General features: G+C 43.0%; 1 pseudogene; it reads right to left on the reverse strand.

The window, feature by feature from the left end:
- Nucleotides 1–15,186: 15,186 nt before the first annotated feature.
- On the reverse strand, nt 15,187–17,127 carry LOC140580920 (E3 SUMO-protein ligase ZBED1-like; annotated as a pseudogene).
- Nucleotides 17,128–19,933: the final 2,806 nt, after the last annotated feature.

A 19,933-nucleotide genomic window follows, 5' to 3' on the forward strand; every position in this document is an offset into this window, starting at 1 on the left:
CAGCTCCCACCCCACACAGTGATGCAGCTGGAAAGGATGCTCTCAATGGTTCCTCTGTAAAAGATGGTTATGATGGGTGGTGGAGCTCTTGCCTGCTTGAGTTTGCGCAGGAAGTAGAGGCGCTACTGGGCTTTCTTTGCCAGTGTTGCAGTGTTGGTGGTCCAGGAGAGGTTTTCACTGATGTGCACCCCCAGGAATTTGCTGCTCCTCACTTTCTCCACAGCAGCACCGTCGATGGTCAGTGGCAGATGTTGGGTGTGGTCTCTCTGGAAGTTGACAACAATCTCCTTAGTCTTGCTGACATTCAGCAGGAGGTTGTTGTTCTTGCACCACATGGTCAGTAGGTCAACCTCTTTCCTGTAGTGAGTCTCATCGCCCTTGGTGATGAGCCCCACCAGAGTTGTGTCATCCGCAAACTTCACAAGGTGATTGGAGCTGTAGGTTGGTGTGCAGTCGTGTGTCAGCAGGGTGAAGAGCAGAGGACTGAGCACACAGCCTTGTGGGACCCCTGTGCTCAGAGTGATGCTACTCGAGGTGTTGTTGCCAACACGTACTGCTTGTGACCTTTGGCTGAGGAAGTCTAGCAGCCAGTTGCAGAGGGAAGTGCTGAGGCCCAGTTTGTCAAGTTTGCAGATGAGTTGTTGTGGTATTATGGTGCTGAACTGAAATCTAAGAACAGCATTCTCACATATGAGTCTTTCCTGTCCAGGTGAGTGAGAGCTGGGTGGAGGACAGAGCAGATTGCATCCTCTGTGGAACTGGAAGGGGTCCAGGGTGGGGGGGAGGATGAATTTGATGTGTGAAATGACTAGCCGTTCGAAGCACTTCATGATGATGGGCGTCAGTGCCACAGGACGGTAGTCGTTGAAGCAGGATGGTGATGATTTCTTTGGCACGGGTATGATGGTGGCGGCTTTGAAGCATGATGGTACAATGGCTTGCTTCAGGGAGGTGTTAAAGATTTCTGTAAAGACATCCTTCAGCTCCTCTGCGCAGTCCTTCAGTACTCTACCAGGGATGTTGTCTGGTTCTGCTGCTTTCCGGGTGTTGATGATGGAGAATGTCTTTCCCACGCTGGCGGCAGACAGGCACAGAGTCTGGTTGTGCGGAGGCGGTGGGGTTTTCTGTGAGCGAGTGTTGTTTTGTGCTTCAAAGCGTGCGAAGAAGTTGTTCAGGTTATTGAGCAGAGAGGTGTCGCTCTCACAGCTCCGTGGCTCCGTGATGGCCTGAATGCCCTGCCATAGGCTCTGTGCATCTCTGCTGTTCTCGAAATGAGAGGTTATCTGGTGTGTGTACTCTTTTTATGCTTTCCTGATGCCCCGAGACAGGTTGGCTCTCGCTGTTCTCAGGCCAGATTCATCCCCAGTTCTGAAGGCGTCGATTAATTTAAGAGTCTGACAAAACTTTATTTCTTTTCGCAAAGCTTTGGGAATCTTTCATGTGTCTTATGATCTGTTCCCTGAACAACAGGTGCTTACACCTTTTATAGCCAAAAATACGACAGCTTACAGACAGTTTTAGAGAGGGGTCTGATATCTTCAGGCACCAGTTACTTCAGTTAAGCTCAATACATTATCAGGCAAAAACAATTTGACCTTTTCATGATCACTTTTGTGATTACATCATCTCCTTCAAAACACGTTTGTCTCACTTCTCTATATGTACCTTTAGCTCTCTTTTCCTGACTTTTGACTCCATATTTAGACAATTTTCTTATAACTGTTTACTGCAATAGCCCTACTTCTTGAATCAAGTTCAATCAAGGCAGTCCCTTGACCTTTTACAAAACCAAGCTCTTTGTGCCAAAACATATTAGTTCCTCTTACCTATACGAAAGCCTATTTTTCTAAATGCAAGCTAATATTTTTTGTCTAGCAGATTAAATGTATCAAATCATAACTCAATCATTATATCATCATTCTCTGAACTAACAGTTTTATCATAAATTTCATTAGTAATTACTGATTAGATTAATGTGATTTGCATAATGTTTGATTTTTCTTCCACAGTATAAATATCCACGACGGAGGGAAGAGAGACTCCAATGATCTACTTAGCTCTCACCCTACCCAACGCCATCCTGCTTATTTAGCCTCTGTCTGTTTTGGTGTACATGTTATAAGACGAGTTATATGTGGTGCTTGCTATAGTATTGGAGCATTTTTCCTGTGGATGCGAGTACAGTGGTGTGCAATATATCTTGTCTATGATATTACTTCCAGTTACCGCCAAGAATTGCATTCTGTTACAGGATTCTGAAAAGGATAATTAAATGTTTGGGTTTTTTTTTGTCATTGCAGCTGCTATCAAAAAGTAGGACTGCAGTGTCACTGACTATGACGTATCGTGTGCCATAGCAGACCACCTGAAGCATGCTCCTGGGCTACGTACCTCAAAATAATTAAATGACACAAATTTTTAAAGATTTTCTTCATCAAGTCTGTCTTTTTCCATTCAATAACATGACCCTGAGATGTCCAATAAATAAATGTGTCACGCCCACAGGGGCGGGGCCACACCGCTACAGGCAATCATCACAATCCAGCCAAGTTATTTAAGCCCAATGCAAAGCTCTACGGGTTGCGAAGTATTGTTGCCTTATCTATGACACATACCGAGCGCTTTTCTGTCTTCTGTCGAACCCTCCTGTCCTCCTTGCATCGTCGTCTCCTGTTGTCACGCCTGCCCAGCTTCCCTGATCATCTCCGCCTGTCTACCTGATCCTGCTGTCCTGGTTTTCCTTCGTCCACCGTCCAGTCCCATCGCTCCCTTGTCTTGTCTCTTTCTGTAGGATTGACCACCCCGGCTTCTGACCTCCCGCGACCAACCCGACTCTCCGCCTGTCTAGCCCCTTCGGATTTGGATGCACCCGGCTTATTGTTAAATAAAACGTTCTCCTGCATTCCGGGGTCTGCTTCGTCTCTGATCGCTATTCACAACAAAATGTTTCATTGGTACTCGTCACTTTGATGTATTTTGTTAGTTTTATTATTATTTTGTGAGTTTTATATTATTAATATAATAGGATATAATGAATACCCACACACACACTCACATACACATACATACAGCATTCCCATATTACAATAATAATAAATTCCTGGTTAACTAAGCAAACCAGACTATAGAAGGATGCCTTTTTATGGATGTCTTTTCAATGACCCGAAAAAGACAGTTTTTTACTTTCACTTTTCAACCATATCTCAGTGTTTTCAGTGTCGTCTTTTCAACATCTTTTCAATAACTTTTTGCTGGTGAGCAATCTTTAGAGTCCTGGTGCTCCCTGTCTTGTTGTATGGCTGTGAGTCATGGATACTATCCATTGATCTGAGATGAAGACTGGAGTCCTTCGGTACTGTGTCTCTTCGCAGAATCCTTGGGTACAGCTGCTTTGACTTTGTGTCAAACGAGCGGTTGCTATAGGAGTCCCGAATGAGGCACATTACCTGCATTGTGAGGGTGCGTCAGTTACAGCACTAAGGCCATGCAGTTTGCTTCCCAGAGGGTGATCCGACTCACAAGATCCTCATTGTTGAGGATCCGAGCGAATGGACCAGGCCGACGAGACGCCCACGTAACACCTGGCTAAGGCAGATGCATGGCCATTTCCGGAGTGTGTGACTGGACCATGTGTCTGCCTGGGGGGTCACCAGCCGGGATCCCAAAAAGTTTCACCATGTGGTGGGTGCAGCAATGTGCTGCATCAGTGCATGCTACCTGACCTGACCTGACCTAACCACTAACACCTCCTATGGCTAATCAATACCTCATTGACCATTGTTAATTAATTTAATAAATTAAGTGAGCTGGTGGTGAAATTTAACGAATACATGGAATGGCTCAGGTTCCCCTGAGGAGAGGTTTAAGAACTGAAACGGTGTTCATCTAGCCAGCCAACAAGGTATCAGTAACTTTTTGTGTTCTGAACAAATATACCATATATACAGCCACAGAAAAAAATAAGAAACAACTCTATATTGTTATATTATTTATTTATATAAATTTTAAAATCTACATTTTTAAATCCCAGTTTAATCATGATTCTGCTGGCAGAAGGCTGTGCTGAGCAGCAGGTTGCTTCTAGGTTCACAATTTCTAAGACAGCAGTACACAAGAATAAGGTGAAGCAGGAGACACTGGGAATGACCCAAAACCAGCCAGGTAGAGGGCGGAAGTGACTTTCTAATGCCAGAGATGACAGTTAACTTATATGAGAATTTCTCATGAATCGGAGGATGACATCAAGTGACCTTCAAAAGGAATGGTAAACATTAAGTGCAGGTGTGAAGTGCACTGCTAGGTCAGTTTGTATCAGGCTTCTAGAAGCAGGACTGAAGTCCCATAAAGCTAAGAACAAGCTCGTGTCAAAGAAATTTGTGACACTTAGTTGGTGCTTTAGAGTATGATGTCGTTTTATTGCTGAGCTCAGGGAGCAATCACTTCGATGATTATCTCCGTGGTAATGCTCAAAGAACTTTCTGGTTAACATAACTTTTATAGGGGTTCACAGACAGTTCGCACTCCTTCCTCAGAACCAGATCAAACCAGTTAGGGTGGGGCGCGCATCTTGCAAGCATGTACTGTATATACTTCATATAGTCTGTATGCTGCAGGCCAGGAGCGTCAGCACTTTGCACGACTTGGTGGTTTTCCTGCCCACTCTTACAAATGCGCTCCAGATTCACACCTTTGTTCTCAGCCTGCTTTTCTTCAAAATCTAACAAGCACAAAGTTCTAATACATGTTTATAATACTGAAGTTAACTCTTAATTCTCTTTAGCTTATTCTTCGGTGTTAGCTGTCTAACACACAGGTACCATTGCTTTTTTATAAAAATATATTCTAAAGCTGTATAGCAAAATATCTCTCTAGCAATTTTTTCTCTCATACCCTTAATTAATGAGAAACAGGAAAGAACCAGGCTGCAGTTTGCAAGCTGAATTGATTTGTATAGAAAAAATCATTACTTTATATGGCTGGTAAAAAGTGGAAACTTTGATGAACATAAAATCACCAATAAACTTTGTCTATTTATTCAATAGTGCCGGAGTGGTGGCTCTGAGGCTAGGGATCTGTGCCGTAACAGAAAGGTTGCTGGTTCAATTCTTGTGAATGCCCAGAGTGATTCTACTCTGTTGGGTCCTTAAGCAAACCCTTAACATGCAATTGCTTCATACTGAATATGACCTTAATCTACCTCCAGCCCTATAAGGAGGTCCTCCAACTTACAGAGAAAAACTTGGGTTGTTGGTGGCAGTATTGGCACTCCAGCCACTGGAAAAAAACACTGGTCCATTTGGTCTAGTGTGGTGCTGAGGTATCACCCACTGGATGGCTGTACTCAGGTTTTCATCCCTGAGGTGGTATGTCATGTGGTGTGTGTAGCAACGCACTGTATCAGTACATGGTCCTTTCCTTTCCACTCTCTATTTATTCAACATTTCATAAAATACATACTGCGATTGAAAACTTTTAAGTTTTACAATTTCAGGACAGAGCAGCCACTCTGTTAGGAACATTACGGCTTTTGGTTTGAGATTGTTAGATGTCACTGCTCTTATTAACATCAGCGGCACATTAGTGCAAATGAGAGGGCTGCATATGCCAAAGCACATCTTGCTTGGAGGTTAAAGGAGTTTGATGTTCATTGGTGTGGGACAGTTATTTTTCTCTAGTGTTATTAGAGGTCCAAGCAGCATTAACTGCAAGATTGCTATTGTTTTTCTTTTTCCTGGAATTGTTTTATTTTTTATAATTATTGCTTAATTTAGCATAACAGTCACAGCTTTTGTAAAAATTGTTTTGCTTTTGATTATTCTCTTCTAATTTTAAAAAGTCATGAATACATGACCGAAGTGACTCATATCTTTTAAATTTAATGTAGACCATTACATTTTTTGATGGTATACCATGTGGCAATGCTGTGTCAAATCTATCACACACTAAATATTGGACTGAATCAAATCATAATCGCAATATCTGTCAGAAAAATCACAATTAGATATTTTCCCCAAGTCGTTCAACCCTAGTGTCTCGGATGAGATGGAGATTCTATGTCACCAATCAATCTGGTAGTCCACATGTCTGGTCATTAGAAACCAGATGAGCCATGGCCTTTTTTAGGTGTCCAGTGAGGGTCTTTCCGATGAGCTTTGTGTCTACATAAAGCATGGTCAGGGGGCTCCAGTTGCCAAGGTTGGCCCAATCGCCCTTCTTGTGCAAAAAAGAGAGGACCCCTCACCTCATGCTCCTAGTGAGCTTACTCTGGTGCTGAACATCCTCTATATCCTGTATTAATTCCAGCCCAAAGACATCCCAGAAAGTGGAATAAAATTCCACCGGGAGCCCATCAAGGCCCGGTACCCTATGGCAGTTCACCTTGCCAAACACTGCGGTCAGCTTGGCCAAGGTGATGGGGGGTTCTAAGCCCCAAACCAGGACACTATCGCCTGGGTGGAGGACAGGAACCTCCCACTCCTGCTGGTCAGCTTGGACTAGGAGAAGGCCTTTGACTGGGTAGATCACCGCTTCCTGTTATAAGTGTTGGGTAAGTTTGACTTTGGGCCCAATTACCTGGAGTGGATACACACTTTGTACGACGGGAGTTGGGAGCCATGTCGTTATCAACAGCTTCCTTAGTGACTTGGTGAGTGGGGAGAGGTATGAATGTCCTTTCTCCCCCCTCCTCTACAATCTCTATATAGATCCACTGGCATGTGCCATTCGCACCCCCTGATGGCCTTCTTATCGGGGGAAAGCAGTTAAACTGACCCAGTATGCAGACGATACCATGCTTTTGGTCTGCTCGGTTCAGTCTCTCAGTCACGCCTTGAACCTTGTTCATGTGTTTGGTAGGGCCTCTGAGTGGAAGGCTTTGGCTTTCCTGACATACTACAGGTACTGAAGAAAATCCTCCAAGATTGATTTGCAGTTACATACCAGCAAATGCTACTACAGTAGCAAATGAAAGGGGTCAACTGGTATATACCCATTAACTCCAACAAATCAAAAGACCATGTGCTTATGTTGCTGAGGTGTTTTTTTCTGTTCCTACATTGTACTCCCTACTGGAGTATAGTCTGGGGGCTGTTTTTTTATTCTCCTCTCTCTTCATGTAATCCTGTTTTCTCTGTTTTTCCTATATCCCTTGTATTCCTGATCTGTCTACCCCCTATAATGTGATATGTGTATATGTATGGTCGGGTTGATGGCCTGTTTTTCGCAGGTACTCGTGACTAGTGACATGGTGTATTGCAACAGCAATAAAGGGTTTTCATCATCATCATCATCATTTATGTCATTTATTTAAACTTTATATTACCAGGTAAATTAACTGAAAACCAGTTCTTACTGCTTTACGTGATATTGGGGAGAAGTAGCAGATTACACATCGGAACTGCCTGAGAGCCTGCCTGAACTTTTTAGGATTCGATCCGGAGTCTGGAACGGATTAAGTTCGAGAACTGAGGTACGTATATATATGTATATATAAGTGCATGTGTGTACCAGTTTGAAGTATATTCTTGTACTTCACTTTAAATTGGTCCCCAGTTTCTCATTGTGCTTATGTTTGATCTGGAATTATGACATACAGTAAAATCCCGTTATAGCGGACTCGCATATAACAGAATTTTGCTTATAATGGACAAACAACCTGGGAACTATGTAAGTACGACGCAGGTGTTTCCAGAAACCATAGTTTGAACTACAGTGGTAACGATACTGCAGACTTACGTAGTAGGATGCATTGTTAAACGACGCAGGTGTTTCCCAAAATCATAGTTCGAACGAACGTTCGCAAACACTGTCGTTAAGTTGCGTAGTTACTTAGACTGCATTTTCCACCATCGCTGACGTATTTACCCGGAACTACGCTTCTAACTACAGCTCTTGAGCTGTAGTTCGAACTACGCAACTTAACGACAGTGTTTGTGAATGTTCGTTCAGTTGAATTCTTTCAAAGTAACTTCAGTGGTTAGTTGAATCAAAAACCTTGGTCTGGATTTGTATTTTCTGAACCTGAATGTTCCATCTCTGTCTATGTTTTACTTTTGTGAACAACTTCCCCAACACTGCATATATGGTTAGGTGAATGTGCGCTGCATCTTCAAAGCATATACAGAGCAATTGTAATAACTCTGGACAGATTCGGGTGCTGGATGTCACCGGCGACTGGATTTAAGGAGACGCAGGCTGATTTGGCCCACAATCAGTTGCTATGTGGATTATTAATGCATCCACAAAAAAAATATATATTTTAAACATCCTTTATGGGGAATTTACAGAAAAATAAAGTTGAAGGACAGTCTTATAATGAGGCTTTTGTAGTCAAATAATGTTTGCTTGGTATTCTTCAGTGAAACTGAATGGGATTTAATTTACAATAAGAGATAATTGGATGTAAATTTTACTGAAAGAATTGATTTAATAATAGGTCAAGATATTGTGGCAGAAATACCATGCTGAATTTACTGGTGTAAATTGCAATTTTATAAATTTTTATGCTGTTAAATTTACACATTGTTCCGTAATGGTTTTGCCAAATTTTTATGAATTCTTAAATTTTAATGTTTCAATGCATATGAAAGATGAATTACCTGAACAAAAAATAATTAGTTGGCACAACTATAGGTGGTTTTCTTTAAAAGTTGAGTTGGCCTCAAAATTCAAAAATCAAGTGTAAGTTGTATTAACGTTTTTTTTTTACAGTGTATAAATATACAAGAATCCATTTGTGCAAACGTTTTACTCAAAAGAGAAATATAAGAAAAGTGTAACTACCTATATGTTTAAATTCTAGCAAAGGATTTTATGTAAACAACTGTACGGATACCCTGGAATGAGAATGGTTGCCATATGAAACTCATGAACTATGGCGTGGCACCATTATTCGTGACTATATTTGAATACTTTGAACTACTTTCACTTTCATAACAACCAAATAAAACTGTGGTGTTCAAAGGTCGTTTGGAGAAGGTGAGTTTACATAATAAGTGTTTGTATATTTTAAAGGCGTGCAAAATGTAGTAAACGGCCTAACTCATTCGTTTACTGGTTCTGTGAAACACCCAGCTTTTGAACGATGATTTTAGGTGTGCGATTTTTTGACGTTCTTTTTGACATATAATGTGTGTGTGTGTGTGTATTTATATATGTAAATATATACTATAAAACTGCGGCGTTCGAGGGTCGTTTAGAAAAGCGAGTTTGTACAAGAAGTAGATGTGTATTTCAACAGCTTACAAAATGCAGGTAGAAGGGGTGTCACTGTATATGAAAGTATAGCATACAAGCAGTGGCGGTTCTAGACAAATTTTACTAGGGGGGCCAAGAAGGGGCCAGTGTTTAACCAGAGGGGCACATTAAAAAATGACAACAAATGATATTTAAAGATTATAAACTTTATTTTACTTTAAAATCATACAAACATTTATTTTGTACAAGAGTATGTTTTCTTCCTCCTCACCCTCTTCTTCATGCTCCTCACCCTCTGGAATTTCCCTCTCTGTGTCAGAGCCCTCACTTTCATCATATGCCCTCTCTCCAACCTCCACTGACTCCTCTGGCTCTCCATCTTCCTGCTCCTCAACTCTCTCAATACTTTGATTTGTTTCTCTCCCTTTTTTGTTTACTGGGGCAAAAAAGGATGCTATGTCCCTTCCTCGTTTCATGATAACTATTAGAAGAAGAAGAAACTTAGGGGCATGCATTGCCTTTCGTTTTCTAACCATCCCTCCCTACAAATCTATTTGTTATCGCAATGCAACAACCAAGACGGATGAAGTTAACATCACAACATTTGGTAACACTTTACAATAAGGTTCGTTAGTTAACATTAGTTAACTACATTAGTTAACGTGAACTAATAATGAACTGCATGTATACAACATTTATTAATCTTTGTTAATATTAATTTCAACATTTACTAATACTTTATTAAATTCTTAACATTAGTTCATGCACTATGAACTAACAATGAACAGCTGTATATTTTTATTAACTAACGTTAACAAAGATTAACAAATACAGTAACAAATATAAAAGTGTTATCAAGTTTTTAAACATCTCAAGACCAGCCATTTCCAAACTTGATTTCATTATCAGTGTGAAAAACAAAAGTAACACGGTTATGTGCAAGAACAACAAGTCACTCACGAGATGAAATTGTTTTGCTTACCTTCGACTCTTGCTACAGAAGAAATTAATCGTAGCTCCACTATCCAAGAGTGGTTCTAGCTGTTGCTGCGCTCTCATTCAACGAGCAGCACCACAGTGTTTTGGTGCGCTGTTCTAATTTACCCGTGTAGAACGATGCGTCGCATTAGTTCCGCTTTTGGAGCTCGTGTGTAAAATCATAATAAATTCATACTTTTTTATTTGGTCAGCACAGGGGGGCCACAGGGGTTGCCAGGGACATGTCTACAGAGGCACGGGCCTCCCTAGGCCTCCGTGTAGAACCGCCACTGCATACAAGCATCCATATCCCTCCGGAGGAGCATAGGGAGGCTCCTCCGGGGCAATGAGAGGCTCGGTGGTAGTTATAATTCCGCTGGGGGGCAAAGGAAATTACAAAGGTACACAATGCTATGGCGAGCGAGACATCCCAGGTAGCAAATGTACATTGAATCAACGTTCTTTTTTATATTATCTAATGCATTGAATCAATGTTCATCTCTGACATCAGAATTAACTCATTACCGAACATCGATTTTTGATTGAAATAACGTTCATTCAATGTTACATTTCGATGTATTACAACAATACAACAACTTATTTTCAATTACTGTTTATGGTTGTTTTTTGGTTGAATTAATATCCAATTAACAGTAACTGGCATATATTGAATTAACACTATTTCAATATGTTGTATTTATCTGGCTACCTCCAATTATCACAAGTCAACCAGCAAGCACAAATAATATAAAGTTTTAACAACAATGAAATTCAGAAAATTTACGTTTAGCCAACTTCAGGGTTTGGGGGAAAACACTTTTCATACAGCATGTAGTGACTGACAATAAGGAAACTTAACCTTTATTTGTTGTACTCATGTCAAAAACCTAAACAACATATTCACCTGCCTGTTTTTTTAGTAAAATGCCAAACAAAACATCAAAAATAAAATTACATAAAAATACATTTTAAAAAGTGCAACAAGTGTCTTAAGGCTGTGAAGGTTTGCGTTGCTTGCCACCCACACGCTCTGGGGCATACCGCAGCCACCACTTAGCAACACTGCAAACTCTGCATGCACCCTTGACAGCACGGCATCTAAAACAGATGTACGGATGTAGATGAGCTTTCCTTAATACAGTGGTTCCCAAACTTTCTCTGCAGGGCCCCCCTTTTCTAGATAGGAACATTATTGAGCCCCCCCCACATTCAAACTACACAGGTTCAGATTCAAACTTTATTTGAAATACAACTCCCTTTTCTAATTGAGTGAAACAAATGCAATTACAAAATACAAATGGTGCAATTTCACCACAGTGGGAGAAAAAAGAGCAATCAATTAAAAATAAAAGTCTAGCATAAGTTTGAAATCATGCAAATGCAGATTTAACATTGCTGTTAATATTCATTGGCGTACACAGATTAGTTTGTTTTACGTTTACCGCATTTTCCATCCATCCATCCATCCATCCATTTACTTCCGCTTATCCGAGGTTGGGTCACGGGGACAGCAGTCTCAGCAGGGAAACCAGACTTCCCTCTCCCCAGCCACTTCCTCCAGCTCCTCTGGGGGAATCCCAAGGCGTTCCCAGGCCAGCCGAGAGACATAGTCCCACCAGCGTGTTCTGGGTCTTCCCCGGGGCCTCCTCCCAGTGGGACATACCCGGAACACCTTACCAGGGAGGCGTCCAGGAGACATTCTAAGCAGATGCCTGAGCCACCTCATTTGGCTCCTCTCAATGCAGAGGAGCAGCGGCTCTACTCTGAGTCTCTCCTGAATGACTGAGCTCCTCACCTTATCTCTAAGGGAGAGCCCAGCCACTCTGCGGAGAAAACTCATTTTGGTCGCTTGCATTCGCGATCTCGTTCTTTCGGTCACTACCCACAGCTCGTGACCATAGGTGAGGGTAGGAACGTAGATCGACTGGTAAATCGAGAGCTTTGCCTTTTGGCTCAGCTCTTTCTTCACCATGACAGACCGATGCAGCACCCGCATCACTGCTGACGCCGCACTGATCCGCCTGTTGATCTCCCGCTCCATCCTTCCCTCACTCGTGAACAAGACCCTGAGATACTTAAACTCCTCCACTTGGGGAAGGACCCCCTCCCCGACTCGGAGAGAGCACTCCACCCTTTTCCGGCTGAGGACCATGGTCTCGGATTTGGAGGTGCTGATTTTCATTCGAGCCGCTTCACACTCGGCTGCGAACTGTTCCAGTGAGAGCCGAAGGTCATGGTCTGATGAAGCCAACAGAACCACATCATCTGCAAAAAGCAGAGACCCAATTCTGAGGTCACCAAACCGGACACCCTCAACTCCCTGGCTGCGCCTAGAAATCCTGTCCATAAAGGTTATGAACAGAATCAGTGATAAAGGACAGCCCTGGCGGAGTCCAAACCTCACCGGGAACGAGTCTGATTTACTGCCGGCAATGCGGACCAAGCTCTGACACCGGTTGTACAGGGACCGAACAGCCCTTATAAGGTAGCCCGGCACCCCATACTCCCGGAGCACTCCCCACAGGACTCCCCGAGGGACGCGGTCGAATGCCTTCTCCAAGTCCACGAAGCACATGTAGACTGGTTGGGCAAACTCCCACGCACCCTCCAGGACCCTGCCGAGAGTATAGAGCTGGTCCAGGGCGAAAACCACACTGCTCCTCCTGAATCCGAGGTTCGACTATCCGACAGACCCTCCTCAAAGACATCCGGAAGTCATTCTCCATGGCCTCGCCAAACTCCTTCCATAGTTTTTGCCTCAATGACTGCCAAAGCCGTGTTCTGCTTGGCCTGCCAGTACTCATCAGCTGCCTCCGAAGTCCCACAGGTCAAAAAGGCCCAGTAGGACTCCTTCAGCTTGACTTGACGGCATCCCTCACCGCTGGTATCCACCGGCGGGTTCGGGGATTGCCACCACAACAGGCACCGACCACCTTACGGCCACAGCTCCGGGCAGCCGCCTCCACAATGGAGGTGCGGAACATGGTCCATTCGGACTCAATGTCCCCTGCCTCCCCCGGGACATGGGTGAAGTTCTGCCGGAGGTAAGAGTTGAAGCTCCTTCTGAAAGGGGATTCCGTCAGATGTTCCCAGCAGACCCGCACTATACGCTTGGGTCTGCAGGACTCCAAAAAGGGTGGGTATTCTGAACTGCAGTTTGGCACATAAGCACAAACAACAGTCAGGACCCGTCCCCCCAACCGAAGATGAAGTGTGCACTGCGGGAAACCCTAATGTATAGGCGCCCAGCCAGGGGGCAATAAGTATGCCCACCCCCGCTCAGCGCCTCTCCCCGTGAGCAACTCCAGAGTGGAAGAGGGTCCAACCCCCCTCAAGGAGACTGGTTCCAGAGCCCAAGCCGTGCGTTGAGGGAAGACCGACTATATCTAGTCGGAACCTCACAACCTCACGCACCAGCTCAGGCTAATTCCCCACCAGAGAGCTAGTTTTTGCAGCCGAGGATCGGACCGCCAAGGTCCGTGCCTTCGGCCACTGCCCAACTCACACTGCACCCGACCCCTTTGGCCTCTCCTACAGGTGGTGAGCCCATTGGAGGGGGGACTCACATGCCTCCTACGGGCTGTACCCAACCAGGCCCCATGGATGCAGGCCTGGCCACCAGGCGCTCGCCATCGAGCCCCATCCCCAGGCCTGGCTCCAGGGAAGGGAAACCATGAATCTATGTTTGTATTCATTATAAGGGGTCTGATGAGCCGCACTTTGTCTGGTTCCTCATCCAGGACCTGTTTGCCTTGGGTGACCCTACCAGGGGCATAAAGCCCCGGGCTCACTGGAACATACAAACCCCTCCACCACGATAAGATGTCGGCTCCAGGAGAGGACGTTAAGGTTATATTTATACAAAACGCAAAGTCAGATAATGATAAAGAATCATTTTAAGTGATATCAGAACACCATGTCCATATACATCCTTAGACTTAAGAATAAATGAAAGTTACTTCAGAAACAGTCTTCGGTCGGAGCTTTTCCTTGTGCTTCGCACCACTTGGTTGGTTGACTGTGAGCATGCGCAGAAGGGGTTACGTCGAGCTATCGGCGCCTGTTAGGCATCAACATCTCCATAACCACAAATCTCCCCTAAATCAATATTGATTCAATGTCAAATTTTCAACATCAACTGAGACTGCTGAAAAAGGCTTTGTTCAGTGTTGAATGATATTCGTTAATTTTTCCATTACCGACATTAAATGATGAAGTGTGATCACAAATCAACATTGTTTCAATGTATTTATACTATCTGGGATATTATAGGTGTCACGGATCCGGGCGGCTCATGTGCGGGAACGTGGCATCGGGCACAAAAAGGGTGGACGACCCACTAGCAGCTCCAAGAACAGAAAGGGGTTTATTAAAACAAAACAGAAAACACTAGAAACGCAACAAAACCAAAAGGACCACAAGGGGTCAAAAACTAAAAGGTGATTAACAAAGACTAAATAACAAAACCTAAACACTAGGGCTGTCAAATGATTAAAATTTTTAATCAGATTAATCAGAATTTTCAGTGGATAAATCAGGATTAATCACTATTTGCGAGTACACCTGAATCCTAACCATTTTTTTTCTGAAATGCATACCAAAAGATAAATAACAGGACACAGATACATAATTTTCATATTATGTCTGTTTATTAACACAGCCAAATAATGGTGGTTTAAATCAAGCTGAAACATACTACACACCATAATATTTGTCTTTGCAATGTCCCACCGCTTCCTCTTTGGCATTCCTCTTAACCAGGATGTACAATTTACAGTATTCAATTGAACAGAAAGCAATAAAGGTAGTCAAATCATAACAGTGGCCTACCACATTTTTATCATGCACAATTTGAGTCATCTGTTGCATTTTTGTGTGGAAAAAAATATTTTCAATAAAACTTTTGAATCAAACCAAAAGAACAATCTTTTACCTTTACCTCCAGTCTTTAATCCAGTTGCTCAAGCAAGCCTAACTACTATAACATGTTGCACTGAAACTGGTCTTTCAAATCTACTGAGCTTTTTCATCTTTCAGCCAGTTGCTGAGGCAAACTAACTTGTTCACATTTTCCGAAAGTAAAGCTGACCTTTTCTTGTTCACAATGTGACCTGCAACTGAGAAAAGTCGTTCACAGGGAACAGTGGTTGCAGGAGTGGCTAGATATTTGTGAGCTAGGGAGGCCAGCTTCTCATGGGCTCCTGAATGAGATGCCCACCTCCTCAAGGGGCAGTCCTCCAATTTAATGGTGGGCTCTGCTCTGTACCTGTGTATGGCAGGTTGGACCTCTTCATCTTCTGGTTCTGAATCTGAGCACATTTGCAGAAGGCTGATTTTCTTCCTGGGTGGCCCATCATCATGTGTCTGTGAAGAATTTCTGTGTGATTCTTGTTGCAGCATTCCTTCAAGTGTGGTCCACACCTCTTCCCTGTCTGTCTTGGGCAGGCATTTCAAGTCTTTGAAACGAGGATCTAATACTGTAGCAATCTGGAGCCATGCATTGTTGAGCTGTTCTTGACGGGATGCTACAGTAGGTCCTCCTTGAACTTGGTCTTGAATCTCACCACATATGCAGGGTCCTCATCACAGGCTTCCATCTTGAGACGCAAGTGGCAGAGAGAAGGTAGTACCACAGAACAGGAGACATAGGCCTCCCCACCCAGGAGCTCAGTTACATACCTACACACACACAGACAGTGTAATATTAGAACAGAGGTTAGCAACATATACATATTAATTATTATTATTATTATTATTATTATTATTATTATTATTATTATTATTATATCATCATCATCATCATTTTTTACATACATACATGTTATTGATATTTAACTTGGTTTAATTTATTCCAGAAAATAATCAAGGCAATGTTATTTGATAGGCTACAGACTGATTTACCTGCATGGCTCTAGAAGTGTCTCCAGCCTCTGCAGTTTATCCCACTCTGCTGCGGTCGGCAAAACGAGTTTGTGCTGCTGATTGTCCAGGGCTGCAATGACAGCCTCTTTATTGCTGCTGAAGCGCTTGACCATTTCCAGCGTCGAATTCCAACGTGTTGCAACATCCTGGATCAATGACTCTTGCTTCTTTCCCAGGCTGACTTGTGCTTGAAGCTCCGCAGCATTTGCTGGGCTGTGCTTAAAATGACCGACAACTTTGCGAGCCTTGACCAAAGCATTCACAAAGCCGCTGTCAGCAAGACTCACAGTGACACGTCTCTGCAGCATGTGAGCGACACAGTTCATGTGTTCATAGCGTGTAAGTCGAATTGCGGCAACCATGTTGCGTGCACTGTCAGTCCCAATGCTTGTCGTTTTGCCCTCGATGTCCCACTTACGTGCAACAGACAGGAACTGTTCTTTACAAGCCTCCGCAAAATGACGCTCCTCAGTTTTTAATATAGTCAGCACAAAAGACTTCAGTTCCCACGTGTCACTGATGTAATGTGCAGTTACTCCAAGGTAATTGTTGTTACTCACTGATGTCCAATGGTCTCCTGTCAGGGCGATATAATTTACTTGAGCCAAGACCTCTTTCCTTTTTCGTTTTCATAGAGCTCGTGGATTTTCATAAAACTGTGGCTCTTGACGGTGGCTTATAGGATGAGTCTTGAGACGCCACTTGCAAAACATCCATGAAGACTGAGTCTTCTACAATGCTAATGGGTCTACAATCCTTTGCAATCCATTTTGCTATTGTGTTGGTCAAATTATCTGAGGTTGATTTTGTTAATGGTCTGCGAAAATCCAGCGTGGTCTGGCGCAAACCACTTGCTGAACTTGACGGCCCAGCAAACGCATGTTTGGCGTTGACATGGTACCTCAAGCTTGAACAGCTCCGGTGAAATTGAAACTCCTTGTTACAAATCTTGCAAAAAACCTTGTACTTGTTAACTGTACCATCATCATTCTTTTTATATTTGAATCTGTCCATAGGCCCACCTTGCTCCATCTCACCTTTAGCTCCCCAACCACTTTCCTGACAAATAATTCGTCACATTGCGCATGCGTGAAACGCGTTAAAAAAAATTGACGTAATTAACAACAACAAAAATTAACGTCGCTAACGCATTATTTTTGACAGCCCTACTAAATACATATCTAATACTGAGAATATCTGACATAACAACCATCAAACACAATCAATACAAACCAACGAACCACTAGGGAACAGAACAGAAGCAGGGACTTAAATACAAAAACCAAACTGGGTAATAAGACTAACACAGGACAGGTGAGACTAATTAACAGACCAGGAAAACAGGGCACAGGTGAAACTAATAAACTCAAAGGAGCAACACAGGGAAACTAACCAAGGACACAAGGAAACAGAAACCAACACTAGGGAATTAAACAGGTAAAGACACAAGCAGGGGCACAAGGAACAAAACAACCAACTACAAAATCAGACACAAGAACTAGAGAACCGATGCGTGTAATATCCAAACATCACAGATGTCATTTCCCGAGTACAAAGGCATGGATTCGTATCTGACCACTGTAGTGTCATCGTACTTACAAGCGTTTCTAAAACCTGATTTATCAATTTATAAAAAAGACAGAAAATACAAATCACTTTACACTTTATACAAAGTGCTTAAAATATTAATTAAGATTTTACATAAACAGAGCTTTCATTAATAAACACTTGCTACATGTGATGCAATGTATTGGCATCATTCTTTACTTTGACACAAGGGGTCGCTGTCGCTATGACTGGGAGTTACTTTGGGTTACGGAGCAAGGCTATATATTATCCTCCTGAGACCCAAGGAAAAAAGTGTCCTTCAATTGTAGGTTATTTGTTTTTGGAGGAAATAAGACATCTTACAATTTAGATTTTTTCAAATTTATTCTTATTTTAATTTCACACCATGTCCTCTTTAGTGCACAACAAGAATAAATACGTTTCCCAACATCAGTGAAAAAATAAATGCAAAAATACATTGTCCACTACAATGGACATAAATGAATAGGTCGGGTCTCAGGAGGTTACACATACTGTTAGAGGACTGGCGTTTGGTGTGTGACTGGAGAAGGTTAATAAAAGTTAACGGAGCTGAGTTTTGGGGTGATATTTCATGACATGGTGTCAGAAGTGGCCCACTCGTCTGACTAATTGCAAGAGAAAGTAATTTCAAAACAGCGAAATGGCAAAGTTTCATGCGCCAGAGTCGTTTCACTTTACCCAGCCGGCGTTATGGCCGGCCTGGAGACAACGTTTTTCTCGCTACTGAATGGCTACGAAGCTTGACCGGGAAGACGGTGAAATCCAAGTCAACACACTGCTTTACGCTATGGGTAAGGAGGCAGAGCCTATATTCGGCACTTTTATTTTTCCAGAGGACGTTGAGGACTATTATGGAGAAGTTATTAGGAAGTTTGATGAACATTTTGTGCCAAAGCGAAATATCATCCACGAGCACGCATGCTTTCACAGACGCTCGCAACGCGAAGGGGAGAGCGTCGAGGCGTTTGTGAGACATTTATACGAACTGGTGGAATATTATGACTTCGGAGCTGCTAAACATGAACATATAAGGGACAGAATTGTCATTGGAATTGCGGACACTGATGTATCTCAGAAACTACAATTAGAACCGGATCTAACTCTGGAAAAAGTGGTTAACATCGCTCGCCAGTCTGAGCTAATTAAAGTGCAAAACGCCACAGCAAGAACCACTGAGACTGAAGTATGTGCGATCACATGCAAGTTTAAACAGTTCGAGAAAGAACGTACTAAAGCTAAAAGTGACCAGGCTAAAGCACAGAAAAATACGTGCTCGAGGTGTGGGAGGATGCATGAGTTTGGAACATGTCCAGCAACTGGAAAACGCTGCCGTAAGTGCAATAAAACAGGCCACTTCGAAATAGCATGCAAAACTAAAGCTGTCAGGGCAGTGCAATTGACTGATAGTAACAGTGATGAGGGCAGTGCATGGTTCTTAGGCGCTGTGACAGAAGACAGAGACTTGAACGAAGACAGATGGTTTACAGATCTGCAAATTAATGGTACCACCGTGCAATTCTGGATCAACACGGGTGCAGATATATCAGTAATATCCGAACAGACATATGTGAGCTTGCCCCAGTGCCCTGTCCTGACAGACACTAAAGCAATTTTCACTAGTCCCGGCGGTAAACTGGATTGCAAAGAAAACTTCTTTGCAGACTGTGAAAGACTTGGTGTGAAATACACATTTTGGATATATGTGATGAAAGGCCCATTTACAACCAATTTCCTGGGAAGGAAAACAGCGATCAAAATGGGGCTAGTTCGTGGAGTGGACGCACTAGAATCATGGGATGATCTTTTTGGAGACATTGGACTTTTGAAATGTGAACCTGTGAAAACAGAGCTCCAGGCTGATGCTATACCTTATAGCATTGCCACCCCTCGACGCATTCCCTTTCCCATCATGTCTCAAGCAGAGGAGGAATTGAAGCGCATGCAGGCTCTGGGCATCATAGAAAAAGTGAAGGAGACCACTGACTGGTGTGCCCCTATGGTGCCAGTGATTAAAAAGAATAAGAAACCCAGGATTTGTGTGGACTTAACAAAGCTCAACAAAGCAGTAAAACGGGAGAAATTTATCTTACCCACACTTGAGGACATAGCACCAAAGCTGTCAGGTACAACTGTTTTTTCCATTGTTGATGCCTCCAGTGGATTTTGGCAAATACCACTGGATGCTAACAGCAGGAAACTAACAACTTTCATCACACCAGTGGGTCGTTTCTGTTTCCGGAGACTTCCC

This window comes from Paramormyrops kingsleyae, chromosome 19 (assembly GCF_048594095.1).
Source record: "Paramormyrops kingsleyae isolate MSU_618 chromosome 19, PKINGS_0.4, whole genome shotgun sequence".
Lineage (NCBI taxonomy): Eukaryota > Metazoa > Chordata > Actinopteri > Osteoglossiformes > Mormyridae > Paramormyrops > Paramormyrops kingsleyae.